The sequence below is a fragment of the Heteronotia binoei genome, chromosome 5 (assembly GCF_032191835.1).
Source record: "Heteronotia binoei isolate CCM8104 ecotype False Entrance Well chromosome 5, APGP_CSIRO_Hbin_v1, whole genome shotgun sequence".
Taxonomy (NCBI): domain Eukaryota; kingdom Metazoa; phylum Chordata; class Lepidosauria; order Squamata; family Gekkonidae; genus Heteronotia; species Heteronotia binoei.
The window spans coordinates 30327016-30349573 of NC_083227.1; the positions used below are offsets into that span (position 1 = coordinate 30327016).

At 42.6% G+C, this 22558-nt stretch overlaps 1 pseudogene; it reads left to right on the forward strand.

Annotated features, from left to right (window-relative positions):
* Positions 1 to 16212, forward strand: LOC132571349 (E3 ubiquitin-protein ligase TRIM7-like; annotated as a pseudogene).
* Positions 16213 to 22558: the final 6346 nt, after the last annotated feature.

Sequence of the window (22558 nt, forward strand, 5' to 3'; positions counted from 1 at the left end):
GCCATGGCGGCTGAGGGTCCCGTGCAGGAACTCCGGGAGGAAGCCTCTTGCTCCATCTGCCTGGACTTCTTCAGCGACCCGGTGACCATCGCCCAGTGCGGCCACCACTTCTGCCGAGCCTGCCTGACCCGCAGCTGGGGCGAGACGGCGGCCGCTGAGCCTTCCTGCCCCCAGTGCAGAGGAAGGGCGCAGGTGAGGAACCTCCGCCCCAACCAGCAGCTGGCCAACTTTGTCGAAATAATCCAGAAACTCTATCCTTCGGAAAGGAAGGGGGCGGAAGTGGAGGAGGAAGAAGGGAAAGGGGGAGTCTGCGAGAAGCACCAAGAGCCCCTGAAGTTTTCTGCCAGGAGGACGAAGCCCCCCTCTGCGTGGTCTGCAGCAGATCCCGGGAGCACCGAGATCACCAGGTGACTCCCCTGGAGGAGGCTGCCGGGGAGAAGAAGGTGAGAAATCTCTGGATCTTTCTGGAAACTAGCCACGATTTCTTCTTGCTGTCCCTGTAGCTCGGTCGAAGAAAATAAGAGTCCTAGCTGGAATGCAAATAGTGGTCAATATTAAACAAATGTCATTGTAGGCCACAGATACCTAACAGCGATCTGGGAATCTTTCAGCCTTTAGCTGTCCTCATCTGGTCAACCAGAGCTCGGAAGAAGATCCTGGGCTAAGCAGATAGTCTGATCCTTCAGTCTGATCCGGCTGGGCTCCTAGTGTGCTCCTTTTCACCGGGAAAGGAGTTTTCTTGGTGTCTGGCTTGAAGTTTGCCTTTGGATCAGAGCAACCTTGTTTCTGCTGGTTTGTTCACAATGTCAGTATTGTATTTTGATTCCTTATTCAGCTGCAGGTTGACTCCCATTCCAATGTCACCTTCCAAGCCCTTGCCATCTCTTCCACCAGGAGACGCCCCTTGTAAATAGCAGAATGTGGTTGTTTAGGAGGTGCTCTCAGTCCTGTGCCCCCAGCTTCCGATTGACATAATACACTTCCAGTGAAGCAGTGACATAGCCCATCCATTATTAATGGGGCGCTCTTGCCTCTGCTGTATTGAGATCTAGCAGCAAAGCTAATTCTCAAGAGGTGTCGCTGTGGGAGTGTTGTGTCCTAGGCTCAAATGGGAGAACTGTTACTTTTGGAGGGAACTGTTACTTTTGGAGGGAAGCCGAACAAGCCAGAGCTTGAACTCCACACCAGGGTTCCAGAGAAGGCCTAAGCGTGCCCAATCAGGGGAAGGATTGAAACATAAGTAGCCAATCAATATCCAGGCTCGGCCCTTAGGGCCCTGTAAATAGCCAATCCATGTAGATAGTTAAGGACCAATCAGAAGGGGGGAAGAATTGTATAAAGGAGCGGGAAGTTTGAACAGAGCTCAGTCTGTGTGTGTGTGTTCCTGAAGTAAAGCTTGCTGAAATCACTCTCCGACTCTGGTCTCTTACTGCGCCAATCCCAGTACATTACAGTTATATACTTAAAACATTAGAAACATACAGTGATCTTTCAAGCTACACTCAGTTTCAAGTTTCAGTGCCGGTTAGTTGTAAGCTAGCCGGAAGAGGGCTGTCTTACAGGCCCTGCGGAATTGAGCAAGGTCCCGCAGGGCCCTTACCTCTTCCGGCAGCTGGTTCCACCAGGAAGGGGCCATTACGGAGAAGGCCCTATCCCTTGTAGATTTCAAACGGGCTTCCTTCGGCCCGGGGACAACAAGGAGATTTTGAGTTCCATTATATTTAATATAGGTATGTTTTGGAGAGTATTTGGGCCCAGATGTTCCAATTCCCTTCATTTTTGGCTTCCTCCTCCTGCAGCAGTCCCAGATGCTACTTGAGATCTTGTTCCTACAGGACAGGGGAGCCCCCAGCTGAGTAGTTAGGGGTGTATTTGTGAATCGACAGACCAAGTGGATGAAGAAATTGTGTGGTTTAGTCTGAACCAGGAATTATTATCAGCACATTGGCTTTCAAAGGAATCTGAAGTGTCTATAAAGGATCTTACTTTCCTATACAATGTATTTTTTCTTGATTAATTCGCTGGTTATGTCCAATATCTACAAGGACAGAGAAAGAGTTCAGAAATTTGGGGGGATATAAAACAAATGCTTTTTTTGCTTGCTTTTGGCATCAGACAGTCGTGGCAGATAGAAAGGAAAGAGTTTGCCAGAAGCACCAGGAACCTCTGAAGCTCTTCTGCAAAGATGATGAAGCCCCCATCTGCGCGGTCTGTGAGCAGTCCCAGGAGCACCAATATCACAACATAGCTCCTGTGGAGGAGGCTTCCCTAGACTACAAGGTAGGAAATTTGCAAGGTGGATGATGGTGGGGAGGACATGTGGGTCCTACCTTGCTGCCCTCCTCAGTGTCCCACAACACTTTTTGTAGGGTAACTGTCAGGCTTTGGCCCAGAGGGAGTTACGTTTCTCTTTGCTGCCCTTTCCCTGGCTTGCTATTAGCCTTCTGTTCCTACTCAAGGAGCGATGCTCAGGCATTACCACTCTTCTGGGTTGGCTGTGTTGATTTCTGGCCAGCTGGCTGTTCTGCTGAACTGCCAGTGGGCAGCAGTGTTGTGGTAGGAGAGTTTTGCTTATTTTTCCCTCACACTATCTTCTTCCTTTAAAAAAATAATTGCTACCACAAAATTGCTGTTAACCCTCTGGCCAGGGGTAACATGGGACAAGACATCCTGCATTTATGTCTGTTTTGGTCTTTGATGACAATTTTGCTTTTTATGTTTCATAGTAAACTTCTAAAAATAAACAGACCTCAATTGTTGGTCTTTCCTCCCCTCCTAGGATCAGTTCTGCAATTGTGTGGAAATTCTATGGAAGGAGAGGAACAAAATCCTGGCGTACAAAGCCAGTATAGCGAAGGAAAGCCAAGACCTGCTTGTAAGTGTCTCTGTTGCTGGGAAGTGGACAACAATTGGAGTCCAAAATGCAGAAAACTCATGTGAGAAGGCAGCTCCTGCCATTTGGAATGGCTTGGTTTCCCACAAGAAAATTAATGCAAGACCCCTTAGAATTAAATTTATTTATTTTTGCGTTTTTATCCTGCGCTCCCCTCCCCTGTTGTGACTGTTAAGAGGAGCATCCTTTTATATCTCTGTGATGACAGGTTAGTTTGGCATACCACAGCAAAAGCTCCATGCGTAGGTAACCATAGTGTTTGTGTGTTTGTAGACTTGAGAAATTTCTTCAGCACTTTTTGTCTTGAACAAGTACTGGAAACATACACAGAGAAAACTTAAGTGAAACAGCAGCCTCCTCCAATTTGGAATGGCCTGGTTTTCAACAAAAGAGTGAATGAAAAACCATGTGGAGTCCACTTTTGTGGATGTGAGGGGGAGCACTTTTCCTATTGTAGCTCTGCAATGAAAAGGGTTCGATGCCATGCCAGTGCAGGAGGTCCACATGGAAGGAAACTTTGTGTCTCTGTGTTTGGGGACGGGGTAGACATGAGAAGCTTCTTTGGCTCTCTTTGACTTTGGTTGCTGTACACATTTGAGTTTTGTAAAATAAAACAATACAAGAAAAAACTAATGCTAAGATAATTCAGGTGGGCTTCGGATGGGTCCTTTGGAGTCTTTCTGTTTTCATTCCAAATGTTAATGCGATCACTGGGAAAGGCATAAGTGCCCTTCTGGTAGGAATCTCCTAAGGGACCGCTTCCCATTGCAAAGACCAGCTATACTCTTTCTTCCCCACTCCCCCGCTTTATTTTTCCATCTCAGAAACAAACCAAAGGAGAGCAGCAGAAGATAGTGACCAAATTCAGGCGGCTGCATACGTTTCTGGATAAGCAAGAGAAACTTTTGCTGGCCCAGATGGAAGAGGTGGAGAAGGAGGTAGCAAGGAACAGGGACCAGCGCCTGGCTGAACTCTCTGAGGAACTCTTCTCTCTAGAAAGCCTCATCTGGGAGATGGAAGAGAAATGTGAGCAGCCAGCCAGTGCTCTTCTGCAGGTGAGGATGTGGCGGGATTAACTTGCATTCCCCTTGGGGAGGAGACTGGTTCCAAACCCTTTTTGTGCTTCCTTCGCTTAGCGCAGAAGCAAGCCAGTGCAGTGTCTGTTGCTAGCAAGTTTTCATCTGTACACATAGGCTGCTTTCTCTTCTAAACCTTTAAATCCCCAACTGGGGGCAAGCTGGAAGAAACTATCACAGTGGCCCTATGAAACTCCACCCCCTGGAAATGTGTCCCCCCCCCCCCCCCCCACAGCTCCCTGTCCCTCCCTGATAGACTGAGGCTGCTAGGCTTCCATTCTATCTCAGAAGCAAAAGTGTGTTTGTGTGTCAACCAGCATTCTGGGGAACGCCATGCAAGTAAAGCCAGGTTCACGGGGAGCTCTTTAAAACACACAAAGGGCTAAAAGGTGGCAGAGTTTGGCTCTGCTTCTCTCAGTCCCTGTGGGCACTGTCCTCCCTCCATCTCAGGACTTCTTTCAGGAATTAAAGTAAAGGGTAGTGCCTAGATTGCTATAGCTACGACTTTCTAATCTTCAATAATTCCTAGCTTTTGTTTTAAAGCAAGCTGCACATTTCCAATTATAACTCTGGAACAGTAAGGACTTTATTATTTTAAAAAATGAAAGCCTGGGTCATTATTTGCTACAATGCTAGTGTAATCTAGCTATTATCTTTGTTTTTTTAATCTGGGAAATGCCCTCTAGGAGAAAGACAGAAAATAACAACACAAGGCTGATGCAAAGAACGTCTGCTGGGGACGCCTCCGTGTTTGTGGTGGCCACAAGAACACACCTTAATATGAGGGCTTCTTGCCTTCCATGTGAGGAAAAATCCCTTTGTGAAAGTTGCCACTGTTGACCTGTCAAAGCAGATCACCCAGATCTGCACTAAAATGGCTGCACTTTGTCTGCTGATATTTACCTAATGGGAATTTTCTTTCCCTTTATGAAGATGTACCCCAGTCTTGGAGTGAAGTCTGCCAGCTGGACACAAGCAAAGAGCCAGCAAGGTCTGAGAAGTCTTCTTGGTATGGCCTTTTAGCAAGCATTGAGATCTCTCTTCTTTCTCTCTGCTTTTCTTCTTTAGGATGCCAGAAGCACCTTACAGAGGTAAGTGGATTTTCAGCATTAACTTTCTTAATACTGGGATTGGACTTGGTAGCCTGTGAAGAATGTGGTCCCTCAGGATCACCTTTGGAATTTTGACATGGGGTGGTGAGTGCAGCTCCAAAATCATTTCCACAAAATGACTGCCACAGGAGCCGGAGCCAGTCACAGAATGGCTGCTGCAGTTTATTTTCAATCATACAGGAGAATCCTTGCGTTGTGGCGGCAACTGCTGCCAAAGTCACATTTTTTGAGAATACCCCAGGAAAATAAAGAGTTTGATTCTCCTTGGCTATGTTTATTCCACAGAATGGCGGGAGATAAACTTTATTTGGCCTAAATAATGCCTTGGTTGGCATTGAGGGTTGACTATTAAGGTACGGGGAGGGATGGTGGCTCAGTGGTAGAGCATCTGCTTGGTAAGCAGAAGGTCCCAGGTTCAATCCCCGGTATCTCCAACTAAATAGGGTCCATGCAAATAGGCATGAAAAACCTCAGCTTGAGAGCCTGGATAGCCACTGCCAGTCTGAGTAGACAATACTGACTGTGATGGACCGAGGGTCTGATTCAGTATAAGGCAGCTTCATATGTTCATATGTACTTTAGCGATTGAGCATTATGATGACCACACGGCCCTATTCTATGTGCTCTGTGTGTGAAGGTGTGTAACGTTAGACTACCCATGAGAAAACAGGAGTTGGTGTGTGTTCCATGTTTCCATTGATGTTTTACATGGCACTGTTCATATTCAGAAGAAGCCTTGGCTGATTCCATCTTGTCTGTTTGCCCTGTATTCATTGTCATGGGGAATCGGGAATGGCAGTAGTTTCCCCACCCCTTCATGCTTTTTGACTTTTGGTTTCCAGTTCTGCCGTTGGCATCTTGGTAGAATCATCCATCAGTATGTCAGTTATCCTATCAAGGGGGAAAAACCTTTGACCCCCCCCCCCTTCACACACAAACTGCAGAATGGGGGATGGCTGCCATACTGACTGGGGTGAGGAAATCCCCTATCAGGAAGCCATGTGGTCACAGTGGGGGGCAACTGAAAGAAAGCCCTTACCATGCAGAGAAGCCCACTATGGGGAATGCATGGCTGTTGATTAGAAAATGTGCACTTCTGTTTTAAGTGTCCCAGGATAGATTTAAAAGAAGAATTGCCATGTGACATTATTGGGCTTGGTTTCCATCCCCCCCCCCCACACAAATCATTAAAAGGAACAGAAGCAAGGACAATGAAGTGATGTGACATGTTGTCTTCCACTATCAGCCACTATCACTATCAGCTACACTCTTAGGAACATAAATAGAGCCTGTTACATACAGCAGCATCCTGTTTCACACAGTGGCCAAAAATGCCCCTGGAATGCAAAGAGATGAGGCATGGAGGCCAAGACTCTCCATGATGCTTCCTCTCAAGCACTGCTCTTCAGAGGTTTCCTGTCTTCAGCGGCAGAGGCTCTCTTCGCCCCCAAATCCAGTAATCACTGATGGACCTCTTGCCTATGAATCTGTCTAATCCCCTTTGGAAACCCTGTGATTGTGGATATCACTTCCTCAACTTGCAGTGAACTCCAGAGAGCCAGTTTGGTGTAGTGGTTAAGTGTGCGGACTCTTATCTGGGAGAACCAGGTTTGATTCCCCACTCCTCCGCTTACAGCTACTGGAATGGCCTTGGGTCAGCCAGAGCTATCACAGGAGTTGTCCTTGAAAGGGCAGCAGCTATGAGGGCCCTCTCAGCCCCACCTACCACACAGAGTTTCTGTTGTGTGTGCTGGGGTGGGGGAGGTAAAGGAGATTGTAAGCTGCTCTGAGTCTGATTCAGAGAGAAGGTCAGGGTACACATCTGCAGTCTTCTTCTTCAGTGAACTTCACTGGTTAATTATTGGTGAAGTAAAGAGGTGTGTCCTTTTGTCTCTTCCAGGCTTATTTCTCAGTGACTCCATTGGGTGCTCCTGAGTTCTACTATTATGGGAGAGGAACACAAAGACATCGAGGCACTGTCCCTGATTCTGTCCTCCATTTTATCCTTGCAGCAACCCTGTCAGAGAGGTTTTCAGTGAGCTGCATGACTGATTGCAGTACTGAATCAGGGTCCTACAGTCCAAATCCAGACCTCTAACCCCTATACCACACCAGCTTTCATTTTCTTTTCATAGATGTTTGCAAGGCAGATAAGGGCAGGGGATGCGAAGTTGCCAAAGTTGAGGTTTGCTTTTTAAAAGAATTGGTTCTGGGTTCCCCACAGCCACACAGCAACTGTGGTGAATAAAACAGAGCTCATTTATGCCTCGATTGCCACTTTGGGGGAGGAAGAATGCTTGCCTCCCTGTCCCCCATTTTTAATGCTAGGTTGGAGTCCAGTAGCACTTTTAAGACCAAAAAAGTTGGTCTTCGTTGGCCTTAAAGTTACTACTGGACTCCAACTTTGTTCTGTTGCTTCAGAGCAACACAGCTGTCCACCTGGATACATTTTTAATGCTGATACTATCCTGAGGCGGGGAGTTATTTCCCTGTGCACAGAATACTCCATATGGAGCAGCAAAAATAAACACACACACATACCACTTCCAGCACGAGAAATGACTGGGGGCAGACAGGAATCCTCTGCATCTCCTTCCCTTTTGTGATGTTTTGAACCTAAATAAGCCTTGCTTTGTTTTTTTAAGAGCCATCCCCCACAGGTGCTGTGTGACTTTAGAGTCTCAGGAGCCACAGCAAGGTGAAGTTTTCCTCTCCAAAGAGCCTCCCACCCTCTGCTTTCAGCCTCAGCTTGTGTCTCAAGGCTAGGGATCCCCAATCTTTCTGAGGCTTCAGATGCCCCATGCTGGGTGCAGCCACAAAATGGCTGCTACAAAATGGCTGCCACAGCTTACCTTCAGTCGCAGACTGAAGATCTTTGTGCTGAGGGGTAATTGCCACTAAAGCAGTGTTTTTAACAATCACATCTCCAGTGGCCAATCAGACATCTTAATGGGCAAAAGCCCCACTTGGCCCTGCCCTCTTTCTATAAACACTCGGTGGACACCAGGGAAAGTATGGGTGGGTACCATGGCGCCCACACCCACAAAGTTGGCTTCCTGCCGATTCCTTCCTCTGTTTCTTTGATCCGCTGGTGGAAATTCTGAATTGAATGGATGGTACTTTAACGTGATTTTTTTCAAGGTATGAAGAAAAAGAGCCATTTGAGAGTCCATTGGCTTTTCCTCTTGCACTAAAGTGGCGCATCTGGGACTTCTTGGATTTAAGTCATGTTTTGGAGGACATCAAGGAGCAATTCAAAGGTAATGAAGAAATGCTGCAAGGATTTCAGACTGGACTTTAGAGTGGGCCAGATGTGTTTTCATACACTCCAAGGTACTTAGAAATTAGTAGACCCAAGAATGCAAAGCATTTGTGTACCAATTCAGGAGGCCATTTTAATGCACCATGTAAAGCTTTCTGGCCAGAATTCTCCTGCGACTTTGGCTCAGAAATGAATTGTTCGGATTTTCTCTAAATTGTTCTCAGTTGCTGATCTCTAGCCATTTCTGTAACCATGCACTGGCAAACTTGGAAGTAGGTGATAGAAGGAGCCCCTAAAATGAAAGGGGATTTTCATTTAATGGAGACACTCACCCTATCCATTTCGGGGACATCAACACCCTCGTTCTCATTACATTGTGTCTATGGCCAAATTGAACCTATCAAAACTGGTCTCCTTGGTTGATAGTGTGTGTTTGCTGGAGCGTGTTTTAGCTGAGCTCACAGAATGGTCTCAAGGGGACTGACAGTAGAGCAAATTTTATTGATGGGAGACTTTAATGGAACAATTTAGAATACAGTAGATAGATCTGGGAAGAAAACAATTGTTAAAGAAGGGAAATTGCCGAAATCTTTTTTTGAGCTGGTTAAACAAGAGAATTTGGAGGATATATGGAGGAAGTTTAACCCTGAAGTACTGGACTATATCTTTTTCTCAGCCAGACATAACTCCTTTTCTAGAATTGACATGTTGTGGGGTACTAAAGATTTGGGAGCTATAACAAGGAAGATAGAGATTTTACCCAAAATAGGAGCTGATCACAACCCAATAATGTGGATTACAAAATTGTCTAAAAAGTCGAGAAGATGGAGGATAAATGAAGATTTACAACAAAATAAAGAAATAATGACATCTTTAGAAAATGAAACTAAAGCTTATTTCCAAGTTAATGAAAGAGAAGATACAGAATTTCAGACGGTATGGGATGTCTATAAGGCAGTAATGAGAGGAATACTAATAACACTGAATAATAAAGATAAGAGAGCAAAAGACAAACAGATTTTGGACATTGAAAATGAAATTAAAAAGAAAGAAGGTGAATTAAGAAAAAGACCAGGGAAAAAGAAAATTATAAGGGAGATTACAATATTGCAAACACAAATGTGACATTTGTTAAATAAGGAAATGGAATGGAATTTGAGAAAATTGCAACAGATCTTTTGAGGTTGCAAACAAACCTGGAAAGTACTTGGCCTGGCAATTGAAGAAAAAGAGAGTAAGTAAAATTATTAACAGAATTGTGGTTGATGGGAAAGAGTTGGTGGACCAAGAAGGAATAAAGAGAATGTTTTAAGTATTATGCTAATTTATTTAAGGGTGTTAAAGTAAAGAAAGAAAGGATTGAAACATATTTGAAAAAAGATCAAAATAGCACCCTTAACTGAGTATATGGAAAAAAAATTGAGTGATCCAATTGAAAAAATAGAAATTGAAGCAGCGATTAATGTAATGAAAATTGGAAAGGCACCTGGACCAGATGGATATACGGCAAATTTTTAAAAAATGCTTAAAGAACAGTTAGTACCGAAACTTCAAAAATTGATGAATGGGATAAGATTAAATGGGAAAATACCCAATACATGGAAAGAAGCTGTAATCTCGTTGATCCCAAAGGAAGATAGAGATGTCACGAATGTAAAGAATTATAGACCAATTTCATTATTAAATAATGATTATAAGATATACACAAGAATCCTGGCAGAACAGCTTAAACAATATTTAATACATTTTATAAAGGATCAAGCAGGCTTTCTCCCCAAAAGACAAATAAGAGACAATATTAGAACTGTTGTAAATATTGTAGAATATTATGAAAGACATCCAGAGAAGGAAGTTGCATTATTTTTTGTGGATGCAGAGAAAGCTTTTGATAATCTGAATTGGGACTTTATGTTTGCAGTTATGGAAAAAATAAAGTTGGGGGAAAACTTTGTAAAAATGATAAAGGCAATATATACTGAACAACATGCAAGGTTATTTATAAATGCAGATCTCACAGATGAAATGAAAATTAGCAAAGGCACAAGACAAGGTTGTCCGCTTTCACCATTGTTGTTTATAATGACTCTTGAAATTTTATTGATGCAAATACAAGATGATGAAGAAATAGAAGGAATGAGAATTAAAGGATTTACATATAAATATAGAGCATTTGCAGATAATATAATGTTTATAAATGAAAATCCTATACAAGTAACACCTTTGTTGTTAGCTAAAATACAAAATTTTGGAGAACTGGCGGGACTTTATGTTAAAGAAAAATCAAAACTTTTATGTAAAAATATGCAAGTAAATAAAAGGAACTGCAGAAGTTAACGGGATGTGAGGTTACCTCTAAAGTAAAATATTTGGGTGTGGAAATAACAATGAAGAGCATTAATTTGTTTAAAAATAATTATGAAAAGTTATAGCGTAAAAAGGATGAAGACATGATAAAATGGAACAAGCTTAATTTTTCATTGCTTGGGAGAATAGCTGCAATTAAGATGAACATTTTGCCGAGAATAATGTATTTATTCCAAACTATCCCGATGGTGAAAGACAGCAAACAATTTAATAAATGGCAAAGAAAGATTTCAGAATTTGTATGGGCTGGAAAGAAACTAAGGATTAAAATGAAAGTTTTAACAGACACTAAAGAAAGAGGAGTATTTCAGTTACCAGATTTAAGACTATATCATGATGCAGTTTGTTTGGTGTGGATAAAAGATAGGGTGACATTATTGAATAAAAAACTTTTAGCATTGGAAGGTCATGGAAATAAATTCGGCTGGCACGCTTATATGTATTATGGGAAGAAAAAGATGGATGGTTTTTTCTCTCACCATTATATAAGAAATAACTTGCTAAATATCTGGATGAAGTATAAGAAATATGGTGATGAGAGAAAACCACTATGGATAGTGCCTGCAGAAGTAATAAAAATAACAGCTGAGTTAGGAGAGGGAAAATGGATGTCATACAATCAACTATTAAAAATACAAAGCGGTAAAATAGAGTTGAAAATTGCTGAGGAGCTGAATTATGATTGGTTTCAAATGCAACAAATAAAGAGTTTGGTGGAAAGTGATCTTAAAACTGAAGGAATAAGACGAGAATAAATGGAAATGGAAAATGTTCTGCTTGGAGATAATGAAAAATTAATTTTGAAAATTTATAAGTTACTTTTAAAATGGTCTACGGAAGATGAAGCAGTGAAATCTTATGATTAAGTGGGCAATTAATGTAAATATAGAAATACAGATGGATACATGGGAATATTTGTGGAAGAATTCTATAAAACTCTCAACATGTCAGAGTATCAAAGAAAACTGTTTTAAGGTGATGTATAGATGGTACATGACTCCTAAAAAGTTGGCAAAGATTAATAATAAGATGCCAGACAGATGTTGGAAATGTAAAAACCATGAAGGTTCTTTCTACCATATGTGGTGGACTTGTGAAAGAGTGAAAAAGTATCGGCAGATGATTCAACAAGAGATTTCTAAGATTTTGGGATATGACTTTTAACAAGGTTGCAGTGACTTTTCTGTTGGGATTACAAATGGAAAAATTTCCAAAAGAAGATAGGACTTTAATCTGGTACTTGCTCTCAGCTGCTAGGACATTGTATGCGCAGTTGTGGAAGCAAGAAAAAATACCAGAGAAATGGGATTGGATTGTAAAAATTATGACATGGAGTGAAATGGACAAGTTAACAAGAACCTCAAGAGACTATGATTTAGAAGTATTTAAGATGGAATGGAAAAAGTTCAGAAGATATGTAGAAAAAGAGTGGAAAATAAAAGGACACTGGACAATTTTTGATAATGACTAAGTATAAGAGGGAGGAGGATATGAATTTTGGTTCTTATTAATTAAGGGTGCCTTTAATATTAATATTTTAAGTATAGTACACCGGTGGGGGTCAAGTAACGGGGGGGAGGGGTGGTTAGAAAGTAATATATGGGATAGAGGAAAAAAGTAGTTATTAATGATGTAAGAAATTGAATATATTACCATATGTTACTAATAAAATTGTTTGAAAACAAAAAAATACTTATGCATGTACCATCAGGTCTGAACTGACTTATGGCAACCCCAGCAAGGGATTTCCAAGGCAAGTATGATAATAAGTGGGTTTTCCATTGCCTTCTGTGGAACCTTACTTGGTCTTGCATCCAAGTACTGATGCAGCTTAGCTTCCAAAACCTGAGAAGATGAGGCTATGCTTCCTTCCCTGCCCAAGAGAAAATAGACAGTATTATTAACTGATATTTTTGTCGCAAGATTTGTGATTTTGTCACAAGATTTGTGATGATCTGTTGCTCATTTTCTGTTCCTTTGCTTCTTCAGACATTCTGGAGTTTGAACTTCAACTGCAGAAAGGTACTTTTTTTTCATACTCTAATCAATTATTTCTAAACTAAAAAGTTTCATCTTACAATCTGTATTTGTCTGCTGTTCTCAGAGATAACACTACTGGACGCTCTTGTTTTGTTCCTCAAAATCTTACCTTCCATACCAACAGCCAATTCCTTCTTATTCTGAGGAGGTCTGTAAGGGTGAAAGAAAAGGTGAACTCTGAAGGGACGACCTGCCTCCTTTCACTTACCTGCCACTATATTGAAATGATAAGAGAACAGTTAGTGGGCAGGAGCACTTGAGGGCCTTTCAGAATCTTTCCCTTGAGGAAGGAGGATCTGGATGCTGCTGGGGTAAAAATACACTGGTGGGAGATGAATCAGATTATGACAAAATATAATAAGGATAAAATAAGAGGGTTTACTAAAGATAATTTTGATTTCGATAAAATACTGTATACGGAAAAAACAAGGTTATCAAAAAGGTGTACAATTATTTGAGCCAAATAAAATTAGAAGATGAAATTGTGAAAGATACTATGATTAGATGGGCTAAAAATTTTGAAAGGAATGTCAGTTTAGGCCAGTGGTCCTTTTTTTGGAAGGTAAATTACAAGACTCTCAAACCAGTTAATTATAGAGAAAATTTCTTTAAATTATTTCATCGATGGCATATTACTCCAATACAGTTATCTAAAATCAATGCAAAAATATCACCTATGTGTTGGAAATGTGGAGAAAAGATAGGCACCTATTATCATATTTGGTGGTTGTGCAAAGTAGCAAAAAAATTTTGGGTTAAAATTCATGGATTGTTAAAAGAAATGTTAAATATAAATATACCATTAAAACCGGAGATGATGTTATTATCGCTGGTAAGAAATGAGATCCCACAGGAGGATGAGTAACTAACAATTTATATCCTTACGGCGGCACGAATCTCGTTCGCCAGGTATTGGAGACAGGAAACCTGTCCAACTCAGGAGGAGATTATCGATAAAATTTTATATGCCGCTGAGATGGATGTTTTATCTAATCAGTTGAAAGGGGTGCCGAAATGTGATACTCTTAAAAACTGGGAAAAATTATATAATTGGATGAAGAAATATCAATTGGGGGGATGAGAAAGTGACTATGCTAACTGGGTGTGTTTATAAGGTTATAATATGTTTCTTTTTTTTCCTCAATCCCAAATACAAAAATTTATTCTTTTTCTTGTTTGGCCACATCCACACTCCTCCTGTATATATAGTATGTTGTCCTTCTTCTTTTGGTATGTTTAATGTGGCAAGTTGTTATATGTTGAAGAAATAAAATAATGATTATAATTTAAAAAAAAAAGAATCTTTCCCTTGAGAGGCAGAGACCGGATTGGGTATCTGCTTCATTTAAGTGGATTTCTCTGCCTGCTTCTGAGGTTCCTCTCAGCTTCAAGGTGCTATAGATTGCGAACTGGATTCATGTTTTTTTTAAAAAAAACTATTGAATTTGTGGAAGAACAGTATGTAAGGGCAGAAGTCCAGCCTGTCCTGGTGCTGTCTTCCATTGTTCACATACAATCTTTCCTACCCAAACAGCAGCCATTTTTTCTGACCCTGACCTTTTGGTAACCACTTATTTTCCTGACCTCAGGGAGACTTTTTGTTATTGTTATTTTTTTAAATAGGCACTGTTACATTATTATCTGGTTCTCTGAATCTGCAACATTCATTAAAAAGTAAGTCTCTAGACCTCTCTGTTGTGAAAATATGCAGGAAAGGTCATTTAAATGGCTTCAAGCCATTTAAACCAAATAGCTGAGCAGGGGGAGCAGAAAGCAAGGGTTTAAATGGCTCTGAGCCATTTAAACCCCTGTTATCTGCCGCACAGCTGCTTTTCGTAAACTTCAGAAAGCAGGGGTTTAAATGGCTCAGAGCCATTTAAACCCTTGCTTTCTGCTCCCCCTGCTCAGCTATTTGGTTTAAATGGCTTGAAGCCATTTAAATGACCTTTCTTGCATATTTTCACAACAGAGAGGTCTAGAGACTTACTTTTTAATGAATGTTGCAGATTTAAACATTTAAACCCCTCTTATCTGCTGCACAGCTGCTTTTCGTAAACTTCAGAAAGCAGGGGTTTAAATGGTTCCAAGCCATTTAAAGTAGCCAAAATTCATGAGGGACTTTAGTTTGTGAGCCAGTTTGTGCCCATCCCTAAATGCCCATCCTCTGTCTTTCTTACTTCATGTTAACTATGGTGTGAAGCACAGAAGCTATTAGCAGAGTGTTTTTTGCTCTCGCTTTTTGAGAGACACCTTGAGAAGAAGGTTTTTTAAAAAAAAACATAATAAAAAGTTGGATTGTAAAGAAGTTTTATCATTCCTGAGATACAGAAAAAATTGCACAGCCATAGAGATCCATGCAGAAACCCCAAACAAGAACAAGATCTGTGTCATACCTTAAGTAGGAGCAATGAAACTTGCACAAAACAGGTCTGCATCCCACTGGATGTTACAACCTTTACAAAGATAGAAGGGTGGAAAGCAGATTCTTCAGGCCATGGTGTGAAGGTTTGCGCTTGTGTGCATCCTCTGAGAAATGCAAGCAGGCCATTGGCTTCACTTTATTGCTGGCATGATGTTATCTTACAGCACATTCCCTGGGAAACTGCATATAGGCCATATTATTCTCCAATCTTTATTCTTTCATTGAAACATACCATCCCAAGACTGTCCCAAATTGCCAGTCAAAGTCAGCTGTCTGGCAGGCTGAACGCAATGGGAAGCACCTTACAGTCTCCGTTTTTTCTTCAGAGTCCATTACAGCTGAATTTGGTGACATTACCTGTTTTGAGATGTGTCTACAATCTGAACTAAGATCCATTTGACACGCTCAGCTCATTTTCATGTGATTTAGATGTTTAACAGGGTTAAGCAGGTGGGAGGAAACAGACCAGGCCAACTGAGTCTGCTTCTCCTTATGTCTTCATTTTCCTCCAACAGCAAACGTGACTCTGGATCCAGACAAAGCCCATCCCAAACTCATCCTTTCTGAGGGTCAGAAAAGTGTGAGACAAGGAGAAAAAACTCAAGATCTGCCCAACAATCCTGAAAGATTTGCTGACTGGACTATTGTGCTGGGATGTGAGAGATTCACAGGAGGCTGGCATTTCTGGGAAGTCCTTGTGGGAAGTGAGGAAGACTGGGCTGTGGAGGTAGCCAGAAAGTCTGTGAGGAGGAAGGAATAGATTACCTTTAGTCCTAAGGACGGGATCTGGATAATAGGGAAGTGGGGGGGGGGCAGGTATCAGCCTCAAATTAAAGATGATGCCCTTCCCTTGCCTGAGGAACTCAAGAGGATCAAGTCAACTTGAACTATGCTGGGGGGCGAGTGGCCTTTTTCTACGCTGACCGGGCAGCCCTTCTCTACAAGTACTCTGTTGCCTCTTTCTCTGGAGAGACCCTCCTGCCATTCTTCTGGGTGCGTTCAAAAGGCCAGCTCAAAATTTTATCTTAAGACCTTTTCTTCACACCAGGACAGATTATTAAGAAGAAAATATTTCTCAAGAGCCCCACTTTTTTTAGTCCTGTAAATGCTTCTCTGGGTTCCCAGCCACCCAAACTGACTTGAGTAAAATGGGAGACATTTCTGCCCCTCTACTTCCCAACATTTCCTTTATTTCTCCTGTCTTCTTTCTGAAAACAAGAGTAAACACACTTTCACATCATAAAGAATAACAGGCTTGTTCTAAAGGGAGAGCTCTTAATAGACCTCCTGCCCTGGGCCTCCTACAGCCTCCTTTCCTCTCAAGCAGGAGAGGAACCAATGCAGAGGAAGCCCTGCACATTTAAATTACTATTTGGGACTTTTTCTTTGCTTTCCTTTACTGGCCACCATATGTTTAGAGTTCCCTTTGTTCATCATAAGAGCCCCATGGTGCAGAGTGTAACAGCTGCAGTACTGCAGTCCTAATCTCTGCTCACGACCTGAGTTCAATCCCCAGCAGAAGCTGGGTTTTTAGATAGCCAGCTGGAGGTTGACTCAGCCTTCTATCCTTCCCAGGTCGGTAAAATGAGTACCCAACTTGCTGGGGGGAAAGTGTAGATGACTGGGGAAAGCAATGGCAAGGAAAAGGAAAGGTCCCCTGTGCAAGCACCAGTCGTTTCTGACTCTGGGGTGACATTGCTTTCACAACATTTTCACGGCAGACTTTTTGGTGGTTTGCCATTGCCTTCCCCAGTCTTTTACACTTTTCCCCCAGCAAGCTGGGTACTCATTTTACCGACCTTGGAAGGATGGAAGGCTGAGTCAACCTTGGGCCGGCTACCTGAACCAGCTTTCGCTGGGATAGAAACCAGGTCGTGAGCAGAGAGTTCAGATCACAGTACTGCAGTACTGCTGCTTTATCACTCTGCACCACGGGGCTGCTTAAACCACCCCGTAAAAAGTCTGCTGTGAAAATGTCACCCCAGAGTCGGAAATGACTGGTGCTTGCACAGGGGACCTTTCCTTTCCTTGTTCATCAAATACTTTCTCAAGGGCACTGAAGATCCTCTCCAAATTTAGGAAGCTATGTCCACAGCACTTATGTTTCAGTTATAATCGTGGTGGTTCAGATGCTTTGCATACAATAAAATTATGTCACCTTGAAAACTGGGCTGCCTTGAATGTTTTGTTGGGGGGGGGGCAGGGGAATTTCATAACTGCCAGACAACCCCCAAGGGTCCTCTCATTCATTGACCTGAACCATCCCCAGCTTTCCAGTTGGAAAAAAAAATCAGCAGTATTTACTTAGCCAGGGTTCGGATGGGTTATGGTTGCATTAAAGTTTTTTCTCTTGAAATTCTTCCATGCCGCCGTCTCACCTTTTATTGTGTTTCCAAGGAACTGGGTGATCATATTTTATCCTTACAATAGCACTGTGGGGGACGTTAGGCCAAGAGCTAGTGAGCATCACAGCTGAGCAGGCAGTTGAACCATCTTGCCTGTTCCAAGTCCACCCCATTGTACAATTCAACACACTGGATTCTAGCATTTACAGTCAGACTACTGTGATCTAGAATCCAGAAAAATCTGGTGATAACAAGCAGAGGACCCTTCAGATTCATGGGTGGATTCCCATTCTCCACTCACCCTTGCTTGCCATGCTGGTCACCTATCAATCACCTTGTCAACCTCATGCGCGCCATCCCCCTCCTGCCTGAATCACACTACAGCAGTGGGGATATGGTGGGTCCCCTAAGCTCTCCCCCCCCCTTGCTGCTGCATCTGACTGTCTGCTTACTGGGCAGCAGTGTGGGGGCAGCAGTGGCTCCTGCCTCTGTCTTCCCACTGTGCCAGGGAAGTGGCAGTTCCAACTCTTCCTCTGCTGCCCAACCAGCCAGGCTCACATGGTGGCAAGGAAGGGGAGTGATGGTGGCAGGGCTTGTTTTCCTCCCAGCCAGTGTTCCCACTAAGATGAGTTAGTGTGAGCTAGCTCACAGGTTTTTTTAGCCTCTGGCTCACCTATTTTTGTCTTCACTCAGGAAATATGGGCCCAGAGCAAACTAGTTTATGCAGTAGCTCACAACTTTAATGCCAGAAGCTCACGAAGTAGAATTTTTGCTCACAAGACTGAACAGCTTAGAGGGAGTTTTGGTCGCAGCTCTGCAAGAAGAGGGGGAAGGGGGAAATCCATGGAGCCTCCTTTATCTCAAGTGCTGGAGAAGGGGGAGAAAGAGCAGGAGATTCAGGCAAGATGCCTATCTCTTTTATTATTAACTAGAGGTCTGTCCTGCTGGCATTTGTGGTGCTCACAGTATCTGACAGTGGTCTGAATGTTGAATGAGCAGTTCCGTCTCCTGTCAAAAGGGTTACAGCACTATCTGATGTAGCCTAAGAAAAAACTATCATCCCCCCCCCTTTTGTGAACTGTAATCAACATTTGATTTATAACAATAGCCTTTCCCATTCCTACAGGAGCATCTGTGGAAAATATACTGTCCTTTTAAACTGAAAATGGCTCATAGTAATTTTTCTGAAATTATTCCTTTGGTGCTGTATTGAGTTTGGCTCATGATCAACATCATTTCATTTCTACCCTGCCTTTCTCCTGATGGTAGATCAGACACAGCTTACATCATTCTCCTGTCTTTCATTTTTACCCTCACAACAACAATCCTGTAAATTACATCTAGCTGAGAGTGTTTTGAGAGTGTTTGACTGGCCCTAAATTAACCTCCCAAGTTTCTGTGACAGATTGAGGATTTGAACCTGGATCTCACAGATGCTATAACCAGTACATCCCACTAGCTATGACTGCTCAGGGAAGATCCTAACCCCTACCCTTTTGTTTTGTAAAGGAGGAGATATGCTCCGCTCTCTCTGTCTCTTTGGCTTTTTCCCAAAGTGGTTTACATCATTCTTGTCTTCCATTTTTTCTCACAACAATAACCTTCAGGTTTGCACTAATGTTAGAACAAAATAGGAGTCGATTGCACCTTTAAGACCAACTTAGTTTTATTCAGAATGTAAGCTTTCGTCTGCGTGAATACTTCAGATGAGGAATGAGGTACAGTAAGCAGAGCCACATATAGCTGGTGGGGTTTGGAATAGTGGTACAAAGTTAAAATCCAATAGCAGAATAGTAAAATTAACACATTCAGAAAACCTTTGATCTGGGTTGCATTAGTGTTCATTAGCAACCCAGATCAAAGGTTTTCTGAATTTGTTAATTTTACTATTCTGCTATTGGATTTTAACTTTGTACCACTATTCCAAACTCCACCAGCTATATGTGGCTCTACTTACTGTACCTCATTCCTCGTCTGAAGAAGTGCATGCACGCGAAAGCTTACGTTCTGAATAAAACTAAGTTGGTTTTAAAGGCGCAATCGACTCCTATTTTGTTCTACTACTTCAGACCAACATGACTGCCAACTTGGATATATGCACTAATGTTAGTTTGTTGAACCTTAAGCAAAATGATAGAAAAGCTCAGAGCACAGAACTTAAAACACTGCGTATACTGCATGACCTTTAGCTAAGAAAATTCTTTTGACCACCTTTCAATAGACCTCGAAGGGGCTGTTGGGAAGCGGTCCAGTACAATGGAACATTGACAGTATTTATACCTTTTTGCAAGATAAAAAGACATACATCAAATGTCCCTGTGGGACATGAGCACACCAGTAACCAGACCCTTCCCCTTTATGGCACCATAAAACCATAAAGTTTCCCCACCAACAGGTTATCAGATGGGTGAAAAGCCTCTGGCCAAACAAGAGGATGTGTAAACAAAAAACAAAAGCCTTGAGGCTTAGTGTATTTGGCTAAAGGAATGTGAGCTACGTGTGGGGAAAGAGTTTAAGAAGAAGGCATTGGATGCAGTGCAGTCCTTCATGGGAAGAAACCAAAGTCTGTTTGTACTAACATTTATTCAATATACCTTATACATAAATGGTCAATTCTCCCTTAAATCCAAAATTCTGCCACAGTAACGACCATAGAGGAGGAGTTGAAGTTGGTGGCAGGGACAAATGGGAAGAATCTAGATTCATTCCAGCTAGATAGGCATACAGTCACAGCGTAGAGACCAACAAGATTTCCTGGTCTCTAGGAATCTACTGGATTCAAATGTAGGGGTTTTTTTTACTGCAGACTAACAGCTACTTGCTGAAACCACATTCATTCTAGTTTCTGTAGGGCAGGGGTCCCCAACTCCCGGGCCACGGACCAGTACCAGCCCATGGCCTGTTAGCAACCGGGCCATGAGTTCTATAATTATTTCATTATATATTGCAATGCAATAATAGAAATAAGGTGCACAATTGTATCATCCCAAAACCATCACCCCCCCCCCCATCCCCACCGGTCCGTGGAAAAACTGTCTTCCACAAAACCGGCCCCTGGTGCCAAAAAGGTTGGGGACCACTGCTGTAGGGAAACAGGAGTAAGCCGTTGTGCCAAACAAAAGGAGAGTTTTGAAGGAAGTGAGAGAGGTGGTATCAGGCAGGCATTCTTGGGAGGCAACTTCAGGGATAAGGGGCAGGAAGGGTGGAGTTGTTGGAGGGCACAGGAGGCCTTGGGGGGGCAGAAAGTGGTGTAACTGAAGGTCAAGAACAGGGCTATATCTGGATATAACATCGGAGAGGTAAAGAGCAGGAGGGGAGGCCATGAAGGGCAGGATCAAGGAGTTTCTGCAGGATCAGGGAGCAGAAAAGTTGGGTGCGGGATTTAAGGAGAGACATTGCTTGTTCAGAATGAAGAGAGGTGGAAGATTTTGGGAGCAAAGCACTGGGCAGAAGGGAGGTGGCTACCAAACAATGTGGACATCTTGCTTCATACATCCATTCATGGTGGTCATGCTTACTAGAAATTTATTATACATCAGATAAACCAAATATTGAATATAAACTTGCCTTTAGACCCGGAAATCGTTTTGCTAGAAAATTGGATCTGAAATAGAACTCAGGAAAAGGGAAGTTATTACAATTCTTTTACTAAAATGCTTTTAGCATTTAGCTGGAAACTGGCTATAATACCATCCCTAAAGTGCTGGAGAAAGAAGATTTGGGATTATTTTATATTATGTAAACATGCCTACTCAATTCATCATGTTTCACCTACCGCTTATGAAAAGAACGTAATCGAGTTATGGTACCCTGTAATAACATATTTAGTAGAGCATAATGTTATACCACATAACCCTGTAGACAAAGATTTAATTTACTTCTGAATAGTTTTATTTTAAAATTATTTACTTTGTAATATATGGCAACATTGTTTATTGCTGTAATTGTATGACTATAATAATAAAAACTGTAAAAAGAAGAAGAAGGGAGCAGGGCTGGATTAACAATTAGGCAAGGTAGGCATTGGCCGATGGGCCCCCACACCTTTAGGGGCCTCAGGCTGGCTCCCCTCCCATTTCCCCCTTGCTTGCAGCCTTCCCAGCCTGCACACACAGCCAGCAACTTAGCTGTTCTTTGCCTGACTTGCCTCATGTGGCTGCTGGTGTCGTTTCCAAGTTTGCCTTTCTCTGCGTTTCGCCTACAGCTTTGTTAAAGGGGCTTTTGAGAAGGTGCCTGCACACTGCAGTGGGGACCACAGGTGGCGGGACGGGTGCTCCAACTCTGAGATAATTTGTGAGGGGACCCCCAAGATTTTGACAGCCTGCACAGAATTTAATCTGGCACTGGAAGGGAGGGAGGGTGGTGGCTTGAGGTGAGGGGGATCTTGGAAGATGAGAGTGAATAAGGTTGCCAGAGGAGAGGCGACCAGAGCAGGAAGAAAACTCTGGCAGAGAGGAAAGTGTCTATCACATTGCCTTAACAATCCATTTTGCATTACCTGATGTTACTGTGTTTCTTTCTTGTGTTTAGACAACTTGATAAACATCCCAGTACTACCGCATACCTTCCTTGTTTTCCCCACTGTTCCTAATAAAACTGGTTTCTCCTGCACTTCCCCCCCACACACCAAAGTGAAATGTATTTACAACAAAACTTCTGTTCTGTAATCTGAATTAAATTTCTGGCATTGGCAACTTCTGCCACAATCTACCAGCTCACCAAAATCCACCCAGAAAGGGCAGGCTGGTGTGGGTTTTGTTTTGTTTTTAATATATGTCTCAATGGCGAAACTTTTCAAGGATTGCCTTGGGGCACCTTCCTCTTTGCCTTGCAAAGGGGTGTGTAAACATAAGAGAAGCTATGTTGGATCAGGCCAATGGCCCATCCAGTCCAACACTCTGTGTCACACAGTGGCCAAAAAAAACAAGTGCCATCAGGAGGTCCACCAGTGGGGCCAGGACACTAGAAGCTCTCTCACTGTATCCCCCCTCCCCCAGCACCAAGAATACAGAGCATCACTGCCCTGGACAGAGAGTTCCAACGA